The sequence below is a fragment of the Bombus pyrosoma genome, linkage group LG10 (assembly GCF_014825855.1).
Source record: "Bombus pyrosoma isolate SC7728 linkage group LG10, ASM1482585v1, whole genome shotgun sequence".
NCBI lineage: Eukaryota > Metazoa > Arthropoda > Insecta > Hymenoptera > Apidae > Bombus > Bombus pyrosoma.
The window spans coordinates 13595734-13608137 of NC_057779.1; the positions used below are offsets into that span (position 1 = coordinate 13595734).

At 33.6% G+C, this 12404-nt stretch overlaps 1 pseudogene; it reads left to right on the forward strand.

Annotated features, from left to right (window-relative positions):
• The first annotated feature begins 9657 nt into the window (after window positions 1-9657).
• LOC122571414 lies at window positions 9658-11200 on the forward strand (annotated as a pseudogene).
• The last annotated feature ends 1204 nt before the right edge of the window (window positions 11201-12404 follow it).

Sequence of the window (12404 nt, forward strand, 5' to 3'; positions counted from 1 at the left end):
TTGTAAATATTTGCGAAGCACAACACGATTACGAAAATTATCTCCGTGAAATTCCTATTTAAGAATCGATGGATTATCGCGATATAAAATACGAAGAACAATAAATTTCAGTAGTAAACAAACATCAACAACAATTTGACAGGAAGCGTTTTACAGATAAATCTTTGGCGTACTTAAAACTATTTCTTCTGTCGATTCGTTTGTTTTAATCTTTTAACAGCATCGCTTCATGTGATTAAAACCAGCAGTAACTTTCGAAGTAATCTTATTAATCGACTAATGTTTTCTGTAGTAATCACTGCGATATACTGAGTGGAAATATTATTTGGAAATCATTCGGCGTGCAGTTTCCCTGTTACTGTTTAATTACACTCTCCATAAGCTAGAAGCGTTTCAAACTTTTCCTCGTTGTTTCCCACGACACGGGTATAGTTTGCTTATATTATTTAATTTGAAGATACATATACTGTCTTCGAAAATGAATGCTCGGAACAATTAGTTTTTCTTTCCTGGATTTACTTGTAATCGGACTGTCGAATATGCTTGTGAATTACGCGTATACGAAGCACAGTTACATAGTGCAAATGCATGTATATAAACTGTTGTTATGTTATTACTCATTGAGAATTTATACGCTTGCGCCATTCCGTTTATTACAGCTATTAGTATTGGTATTACGGCTATTCCTGACATTCGTAGAATTTGCTTGAGGCTAATTGTACAAATTTCTGGCTGGTATTAATAAACTTTGTTTTACATAGGAACATGATATATTTAACATAGTATCATTAACTTTTATAATTATCCTATATTTTTGTAATTATCGGAGTAACTGGTAATAATTTTACGAGCATTATTCACAGCCACTGACCATAACACCGCGCTGTTCGCTTCTCTGAGAAATCATAAAACTTTGTTTCTAGTTTATGTATATTGGTTTTATTTTGCTGAGTTCTACAGGTCGTACTGGAAGACGAAGAAAAGTCTGACGCTGCCATAAAATCACACGAATATTTCTCAATTTGCTAGAAAAGATTGAGAATTATCTATAAGACGATATTTAGATTCCATTGGAGCTTGATTTTGTTGTAATTAGTAACGGGCCGTTAAACACTTCGAATCGCGTCGAACAGGCGCGCATATCGAGAATCATTTCAAAGAGGATTCGATACCTTAAAACTTCCGTAAGTCACGGAGGTCCTGAATATCCTGTTGACTTTGATAAGTTTTGAAAGCTTGGCGCGTAGTTAATATTTTACAAGCATTCTGAATCCTTTAATCCAAACAGTATCATTGCCATCAAGTATTAAAGAAGAAACAGGAAGTTCGAGATATCAGAAATGCATTTACACGACCGACTTCCAAGACTTCCACGACTTTTAAGACTTTCAGAAGTTTTAAGCTATCAAATCCTATTCGAAGTAATTCGAATTTGTACAGCCTTGAAAAACATCTCCTGCCGTTTTGAAACTAAAGTTCGAATGCCCATCGTTACCTATAATGCAAGGGAAAGCAGAAAGAGAGAGGAGGAAAGAGAAGGGAAGCTCTGTTTCATCCAGGTCTGAACTTCATCCTGCTCGTGGACTCATCAGGCAAGGACTCCTTTCCTACTGGCTCGTGCTTTAGACTTTAGACATTGGAATAGCGAACACTAGGTCAAAGGATGTATTTGAACGGAAGGGATGGTTAGCGAGGACTTTTGAGGAATTGTGCTTTGGCTTCTGTGCTCTAATGGCGAGTGCAAGAGAATCTATGCATTCCCTTAATGCGTTCTAGGAAGTAGGTTCTCTAATAACACTAACAAAGGGAGGTCATGAATTGAACAAAGGTCTTTTTAAATGAGGCTATTCCTAGATTGTATTTTACGAAATGCATAGACGTCCTACAGAATATTACGCATACGAAAAATCAGGAACCTTGTTGAATTTTATTTCCATTTCCACGCTTTACCGTTTTTATCTGACTACGTTTCTATGTTGCTTCTTCCTGTTTTTGCCAGGAGTAACTTGTATTAGCTTCTCCGGAAAGTTTCTTTCGTTTTAGAAGGAAACAACAGATGCGAAACATTTTTATATTATATTTTATTACACGTATTAATGTACTGCACGTAATGCAAACTGGATCGTACGATGTAAATTGTAGGATAAAAAAAATAATGGTCAAAAGAATATAAAACAAAAAATGTTGTGCATCTATTGTTTCCTTGTGAAACGAAAGAAACTTCTCGGACAACCTAATACAAAGAAATACGACACTCTGCATGGATATTCTATAACTACGAAAATGTACAATCGAGAAGATTCAACTCAAAACAATATTATTCGTAATGTCTGTCTATGAACTTAATCAGCTTAAAAAGCAATAACTATGGTGTTTATAATGTAACAAGTGTGCAAAAGTCAAGAACGAAGTAGGAAGCACGATTGGACCTTGTCCAAAATTTATTATAAGCAAAAAATTGGTAAAAATAAAAGGTGAGACTTATATAAAGCTTATAAAAGAAGGACAGAAGTAAGAATAAATAAAAATACAATTAAGAAGTGTACGAAATTTGAGAAGAATAAAATCCGTGTGGACTTGCACGTGTAAATACTTTCAACTCTGCTTGAGGATAGAACGAAGACTTTTGATATGACTATCATAACGGGCTCCGACAATTGCTATTAAACTTACAAATCCGAAGGTACCATATAAGACACCGGTGATCGATATTGTCAGAATTAACTATAACATTTAAATTAAAGTAAGATCCATACAATTATCAATACTTTTAATATTACTTTTAATATTACGAGGATAACACTAATGTAAAATATTAGATGCACTACAAAGCGCATGTTACGTGCGTGTGCATATTATAATATATTATGCTGAGGTAAGCAACAGCCATGCAGACAAAATTTGCCTGATAGTCAATATGTAAATAATCGAAAAATAAGAGGACAGAAACGAAAGATGTTTAAAGATAGTAGCCAAGTCTACGATTATGAAATTCTACAATTGGCCACTACGTTTACAGAACGAAGAAAGGGGACAATCATCTTTGAAAATATATTTGTTAAGACAATGACGTACTTGTCGCGTGTACGTTCGTAAAAATAACACCAGAGGACAAATTATCCCGTAAAGCATCGGAACGATCCTATTAAACTTGAAATACGTTGAAGAAAGGAAGGTAAACTTTCAGACCAGTTCCTATAAAAGCTACTGTAATATCTTAAATTATTATCTCGTCTCTCAATGGTTATATTAAATTTTCATCTGATTGCTGCATTATCTCATGTAAAGATGCTATTATTGCGAAGAGAAAAGAATAAAACCGAACGGACGTAAAATCGATAAAGCATGCTTTGTTCAAGTACGTACACGTTCACGCGTACACGTTTCCTCGCGCACAAAAGGCACGTTTTGGTTGGTCGAAGAAGCAGAGGCACAAGTAAAATCCATCGATCGATCTTAAAGGTCTACGAGTCCAGCGTTGCTTGTGAATGCGTCCCATCCTTGACCGCGGCACTGGCTTCTCTGATAAACCATGTAATACAGAAAGGAACTCGATATGGAACGGTTTCGACACAGGCTCCCTTAGGAGACCGCGAAAGCATCTCTACTATTGTACGACCCGCTATACGAATAGTACAAGCATCCTAATCGTTCTTTGCTTCTCTCCTTAGTATTCCTATCGTATCGCCGTTCTACAATATTTCATCTTTTCAGACGTTTTATGTTCTCTTATGTAAAGATCACTTTTCGATAATCCCTTTCTAACACTTAAAATGTAACTAGTGTTGTATTGTGTTTTTGTTAGATACTAAATCATGGAAAATTAAAAATACGTTAAAAGTACGATATATGTAAATATTGCAGTACCAATAAAGACACGTTGTTAGTGTAGATACATGAGGATTTAGATCGTTGTTTTTTATTTTCCTGGAGATAATTTACAATTTGTTGATGAGAATATTCGGTAAATTGATACGAGTTGGAACCGATAGCTTGTAGGCATATTCCCAGTAGTCCATGCTTTAGAGTTAAGTTTGTTCGCAGATTATCGAATGTCTTAGTTAATGAGATCATTGAAATATTTCTGGCACAGTCTTCCCGAGATAAATGCACGTAGAATATAAGTTGTTTGCTAGTAGATGATCGTTGTATAATTATAAATATAAATATGGTGGGAGATAAAAGAAAGTTTATGGAGAAATTATAAAATGGATTTATATTTAATAGGAGCAATGAATAAGTATAATACATATAGACCACAGAATGGGTGACCGTTATCAATATGGTAAAATGCTTTTAATACAGAAGTTACTGAGATGCATAGTGTACCAATTCTTCTTTCTTTTATTCGCCATTGTATATGCATGTGAAAAAGATCTGATAGTCAAAGTTTTAAGAATAATTAACATTTAAATTAACTTAAACTTTAAATACCATTTAAATTAACTTAAACTTTAAACAATATTTAAATTAACTTAAACTTTAAATAACATTTCAAATTAATTTAAATTTAATAACATTTGCACACGCACGACAAATAGGAGATGCAGTTTGCGACAAATTTGTTCAATAATTCTATTCGATTAGAAAATATCATTGAATGACTTTCTTATTCGTGCCTTATTTACGTATTAATAAAAAGTAAGAAACTTTATATTTAAAAACGGCCTTTCAAGGAAATTATTGAAAGATACGAGTTTATTTGATATTATTGAATTTGTCTTGGTGCCATTTCTAATATCAAAGAGAAAAGATTATATCTTTTATGCAAATTCATGTTATGTAACGTTATGTAATTCATTAAGTATAAATAAACATCTGCTTCTATCAAATATTTTACCGTGTGCTTTATTTTGCATATTTTATATATCTTTCTATATGACACGAATAGTGTGTATTCTTGCACCTTCGAACTTTTTATAAATGCATAAAAATTCGCAATCTAATAATGTCACGTGACAAAGTAAATAAGATTATAATATTTTATCGAAGAAAAAATGTTTTTCTTAACTGTCAGATTACGAGAAATGAAAAGCTCGTAACAGCTGTTACAGCTATCATTTTATATAATTGAGTAACTGTATAACAATTATTGATTATATATCTTCATGCTTCATGTATGTATATGATCCTATAAAATATTTTTTGTTGCATAACCATCGTTGAGTTTTTTTTCTGTTTTTATGGTTGTCTAACTATATCTTCACTGTAATATGTATGTACTGTAATACGTATTTCGTATATTTCATCGTTGGTATATATTTTCTTTCCATGCGTGCTTTATAGCTTGGTTCTCACCGTAACCTCGTTTGTTTCATAAAAAATTTATCTCATTTTCCCACTGTTTCATTCTCTTTGCCAATTTCTCCCGTTTTATTTGAGATATTTTATAATTTTTTCTTTCCTACAAGAAACTACGTTGTAATCCATCTTCTCTTTTCACTTTCTTTTTCTGCGAGTTGCATTGTATTCTGCAAATTCTTGAAATTTTTTATCTCTCTATATACATATAACTCTGCTTCGGTTCATTATACCATATATGATCGTTCGATTTTAATCAAGAAAGATTCAATAATCGTGTTATTTATTAATCTTTATTAATTCTACGATTAAATTTTTAATCTCATGTATTAAATCAATCAAGCGATTGGTTTCAGGATGAGACACACGAACTATTGCGAGCGAGTGTCTTCTAAATAAAATAAAAGTCACAAGTGTTACGGTTAGAATGGATGGATTAATCGTCGCACAATATTTTCAGAGATGGTAAGTTTTGAGATTTCAAAGTGTCTCTCGTATTCCAAAATAATAAATATTATTCTCGATCGTATCGTTATGTGTGACATACGGTAACAAATTCTATGATCGAAGAAATCTTAAGAGGCTACAGTTTTTGCTAACGAAATTTATATTTACTAATTTAAAATAATATTTATTTGTTAATAATGATTGTAAATGTTGCTATGTATTGACCAAATGTTATAATATCGTTATATGATAACATGCATTTGTTATAGGCATACGTGAATCCTTTGGAGATGTAATCTACATCAGTAACTTGAAACTGAAGAAATAATTATTACCATTTATAAATTATTAAAATAAGCTTTTAACGTCTGTAAAACATTAATACTTTTCTATAAGAATCAGGAAATAATGTATAAAATACTAGTAATATTGTTCTTGAAACAGTTTCTATCAGATATCCGTCAAATAAAATATTGACAGAATTATTTTAGAAGTGTTATGAAGTTCAATGTAAATGGACATTAAGTGACAACTATTTGCAGTTAAGAAGCTTAGAGAAAAGGAATTCGTCAACGACCTAGATAACTTAATTTTAATTCAATGCTATTCGAGTTAAGCTCTGCAGCTTAGAGAGCTTTCTTCACTTTGTCGTCGTTACTATAGAATTGAGGGTCGAGAATGGGAGGGAGGAGGTGCGCTAACTGATATTCTATAACTACATGTAAATACGATTAGTTTTTGTAAGAACAAGATGATCTCTCTATACGTAACAATACAGGTAAAGAAAAAGGACGATCAAAAAAGTGAAGAGGACCTCGTGCTATATTGACTGAAATTATAGAAGAGATCAGGTGATTTTCACGAGATTGAGAACTGAGCACAGTGAATCATTTTATTGCAAAATAGAACCAAATTTTACCTTCCACCTGAGTTTCACGTAATTCTCAATAATGAAACTGACTATGTAAGAATAGTTAGAGAATATAAAATCAATAAAATGATAGGTAGATAGGCAAACTCGAGACATTTTGCGTGTTTCATACAGTTTTTAACACGTTTCTCGTTTAAGCTGAAAAAAGTTAATATTTGTTTTTGTTCAAGAATATAATTTTTGTTCAGATCAAAGGAATCACTAAGATATTTAGGTCTACACGATGTTTTCCTTGCAAAATGTATCAAACCCGCCCGGTCTTCTAGATATATATGATACATATACCAAATATCATATATTATGTGTCACATATGTATCATATATCATGAGTAACTTGTTGTATCCTACGTAATGGTAATTGTTGTTAATAATGGCCGTAAGATCGACTCGACTTTAAATATATAAAGATAATAATAATAATAATAATAATAATAATAATAATAATAATAACAATAATCGGTCGAAACTAAGAAACCACATCGACCTGTAGTAATTGATTTGCTGTGTTGCGTTTAGGATAAGTATAAGGAAATAATTATTATTCGCTAGTCTCCCTTTCCACTTTCTTCCATTTTTCCTTTTGCATTTCAGACTGTGCGTTGTTCTCGCTGTTCGCACGTAGTCTATTCTTCTCGGACTTTCTCCATTTTCTCGCATTTTCCGTTTTCCTCTTTCCGAGCTCGTTCTTCCTGCGAGTTATATCCCGTAAACCGTAGTAGTTTGTTGGTCACGGTGTGCAATCTCACGAAGGGCCAGAGGAAGAGAGAAGGAGAGGGAGGGAGAGAGAGAGAGAGAGAGAGAGAGAGAGAGGCGAAGCGTAACGCCTCCCTCCTGCGCCCTTGTAACCAGGAACCCGAATTCAGTGCATTCAGGAGTATGCGCGTACACATGCGAGAAAGAAACATTTAACACAAGACTACGCAGCAGATGTATTTGGTGTGCTGCTACTGCTATGTAGTGGCTCGTATTTTCGTGTGTGCAGCGAGAATGGAGAATCACTATATGTAGAAATACGTTATACGGTACATTGTGTGGCTAAACAATATGTGCGGCGAAATACAAGTCTATACACGAGAATGTAGACTTGTATAAGAAACAGATTAAAGAGACTACGCATGTAAGTTGATACTCGCACCGATAGGTATTCGTTACTGCGAAGAATAGATTTGCGTGAAAATGAACGCTTACTTATGCGAAACCGAAATTTGGAAAACAACACTGGAGCTGTTTTAGAATCAAACATGGATGAAAGAAGTAACAACGATCAAACAACGATGATTCCAGAAATAAGAAATACTCTGTGTATATACGTTTTTCGTTTATTTTTTAACAGCGAAGCTTTAAAACGCGTGCTCGCTACCGACGAATAATTCGCTATGCAGATCACCTTCAGGTGGTTTCATTAAAAGTACGAGTAGAAAATTTGCTGTGTAAGGATTATTTCGAATTCATTTAAAGTATCAAAGACAAACTCGCTGCTAAGAGATGGAAGATTGAAAACATGAAGATGAAGATTGGGGAACATTATATTATCCTTTGGTACAAGAGAGATCTACACGTGATAAGAACGGAATACGAATGTAAAACGTGTCTTTTGAGTTCTTTAGGATTATAAACTAAAACGAAATGTAAGATATTTAGCGTTTTACGAGTATCGTTCATGTTGTAGATAGAACAAAATACTGTGCTATTGAGTGCAATGATAGTTCGGTAGGTAAGAGTGAACATAGATTAATGATTGGATGAACGAATGTGGCGTGAATCTGTGGACGAGAGTGGACTTAGTAATTCGTGAATGTGATCGCAAGGAGAAAGATTGCTGAAGGGAATAAATGGTAATTCTTAATTTTAATTCTGATTCGAGAGAGTGAACATTGTATGCAAAATTGTATTGCTTAGATCTAACATTTCTGAATTGTATCACTTTCGAAATAATGAGACGATATATATTTAGAATATAAGCTATAGCCCTCAAACGGTAGATGATAGAAAAGAATTTCATTAAGTAAAATTAAATATTTTCGAATAAAAGATCATCTAATGTAGGTGGCCATTCTACGAGTAGTGACGTTTAGAATATTTAAAAATCACTTCTATTTTTCCGAACAAACTATTTTTGTGTACATACGTCAACACTTACTACTTTTGTGCTTACTATCTTTGCAGGTTGAAAATTGATTAGTTTAAGAGATATTTTGATTTTAATTTTGTAAAACTTTACATGCGACAGATAGAAACATCGGAAAATACCACTCTAGTTTTTGTGTCTTTTTATATCCATTTCATAAATTTGTCAAAAATAATATTTTTGTTTACTGTATCTAACGTGGAGATATTTTCAGGAACCATGATGCTCCATTGTCATTTTACGTTCTTAAAAAGGATCAGTGAACAATTTGCAATCAATTTTACAATAGCACTGACAAAGATAAATACAATGCAAAAATTATTTATTTATTTGTGAAGCACCATTGAATATCTAAAACTGTTTTTCTCGAAAACGCTAAAAATGGACATGCAATATTTAACATTACGTACAACATCGATGTACAACAAATCACTGCTGTTGACACTATTCGAAACACTTTAATTTTCTCTAATAAAACTTCCTCTATCTCCTACCGTTTCAGAGCTATAATTATACTTTCGTTTTAACTACGCGAAACACCTGTATATTACGATTTCGCACAAATCTCGCTTTCTCTCCTATTCACTCCTTAAATGTTGCTGACACGCCTATTCGCTGCTGGTTTGGAAACGTCAGTCGTCTCTACTGATGTTGTGACTTGCAATGTAGGAAGATCGGTTACCATCTAAATGCACTCGACGGTTTCTACACAGAGGGAAAACTCTGCAGGTTTACTACCGTTTACGGACTTCCCTTGGCGAATTTCTTCGTATCCGGAGATACTGAAACGATAACTATTGGATCGAGCGCGAGATTACACACGAAACTTTCTGTATACACGGAAATCGCCGCCGAGACTACACCGATCCGACACGTGTACACGATTTAGAGACAAAACGGTTTCCCTGGCTTCTGTACACGAGCTTCTTTCTTCTGACACAGATGGCGTTTCTAAGGCTGTAGAAAGACTACGAATGTATTTGCTGAATTTATTGGATTGTACGTACATTGTCGACGCCATGACGTGTCGATATTCAGATGCGTACAACGTAACGATTCGATTTCAGTAAATTTATGGTGTGTTACAAACTGGCAACGGAGCAAGATAATGCCTTGCAATGCAAATGTAACGATGTTTAACAGAGAATATACGTACGTAAGTTTTAGCGAAAGATTGTATATTGAAATTTAGTATTTTGTAGCTAACAAAATTTGGCATTAGAAAAATCTATCTTAAAAAATTGTTAGATTGCGTATATCACGATCACATAAATCACATAATTCAAATAAGAGTTGTCATAAATTTCACTTGTTTCGTCAATCTTCATTGAGATTTACGAAAAATTACAACAGAGGATAGGAAGGAATAAAACTGCGTAAGATCATAGGGAAACAAATAAATCTTTATATCGTAAATTTCGAGTAATAATTGAAAACAGAAAGTATCTGAAATTTTGATTTAATGGAACAAATTACACAAAGTAACGATTTTGTTACGGTGCAGGTAATGTGGAATAGCGGCATCCCAATTTACCTTTATTGTATAAAATTAAAAAAACGAGTAGATGATATAATTATTTCCGCTTACGATCTAATCAGGCACAAACATCACAGCAGAGGAACTATCATCTCAGGTAAATATCAGATTGTGTGCCTTGAAATTTACTTGCGGTAGTCACAGGTGTAACTTGTCATAACCAACATATTTACAGTGTACCCGCATTTCACACGTGAAACACTGCATCTACTCTTCTCTTTTGTCTTTGCTGTGTTTCACATTTCGGAAGAGGCACGTAGCATCCTTCCCAGCAGTCTCATAGCTTCGGTATGTAAATATTTCGAACTAGTAACATGCCATTAAAGCCTAAAATTTCTTGTTACATTTTGTATTCTTAGAATGTTGGCAAAATTGATACTATAGGATTAATACGCAAATGAGTAGCTGAAGTAATTTATTCTTGTTCAGGATTTGAGTGATCCTCACTCGGATTACGATATGGACAGCACATCTGCTCGGTTTTCGGAAGTTGGAAATTCTCACCTTGCAAAGGTGTGTAAGATTTACAACGCGGACCACGTCGAGAGGCTAAGTGGCATCCTAAGTGCTCGACGGGTCCGCTCTAAAGTGAACCACGCGTCCTAAACCTCAACACCTGATGAGAACGCAACACTAGACCAGAACTATGAATCGCACAAGACGCACCACATGCGAGACGCCCATGACAGTCCAACAGTTACAGGATTAGACAGAGACAGATTCCCACTTCATAGGAAACGTTGACTAAAACACACTCCCTAGACTAACGGTTAGAATATAAGCACCAGGCGTTTCAAGAGATAAGAGACTCATCACGTACTAGTCTAAGTTTAATTCTGTTACGTATAGTTCATAATCTTCAGTTTATACTAGACACCACAAATAAACCAACTAAACACCAGCTTAATAGACATCTTTAATTGACCTCTACCTTGAACGTTCATATCGTTCAAGGTGCGCGACTTCAACCGAGCAGATGCAACCTGAATGACCGTCACTTAGTTGATAGATCGCGACAATTCTAGAGTTTTGGCATATTTTGACCATGATCGCAACGATTGCAATACTTGCTGAAAAATTGTTTCAAACGACGTTCTGTTACTTTGCAGATTGACTCGGGGATGTCAAAATTACGGTTCGTCTGCAAATGTCATTTGTTGACAGGTCACTTGCTTCTATTTTTTACGGTGTTATAAATTAGATAACATTAATAATTTCTTAGATACTTCAATATTCTAAATTACCAGCAAGGCTCCAAATATGCTGCTCTTCGTCTACTAAAATTATCCCATTTTTAAGAAGATATATTTAATAAAAGATTTACGTAATTTCTTGAAACTAAGATACTAACAAATATCGTAAAGAAATGAAGAAATACATACCAAAGAAAAATAGTATAATATTTCAAGGATAGGATAGCGGCTATAATATCTGTAGACATAGACAGAAAGTTCATGATCGCAAATCGATGACATTAATCCATGGGATCAGTATGGATATTTATCAAGAACCAATCCCTTAACATTAATAAATCCGGTTCGTGCGTTATTTCGTTAGCTACAATATCCGGCAAATACAAGAAAGTAATCGTTCATTTCTACTTATTAAATCATGATTAAGAATTTATTGTAAATCTTGTGTAATTTGACGTCGAATCTCTGTCGACTTTTATTCAGTCTTGATGAAAAGAGCTTAAAAGATAAAACGAACGTACATATGTAACTTTCGTCTTTCTTCATATTCTTAAAATTATAATGATAAAAAATTAAATGATAATATAAAGATAATATAAATAATATAAAAGATAATGTATGTAATGCAGTTATAAGACACTCTCAAATTATAAGCTCCAGAGTTGAAATTGGATTTATTTAATTTTCTTAAGATATATTATCTTCAATCGAATAAATCTTGCACGTTTAATTTCATGAAGCTGTTTAAGTAATATAACTTTCTTACTTTATAGTTCAAATTCGTGTTTCATAATGCATTCATAGCAGTTATAGACAATAGAAGCGTTCAGGACACTGGAATCATGCGTTTTTGAAAAATTATTTGTA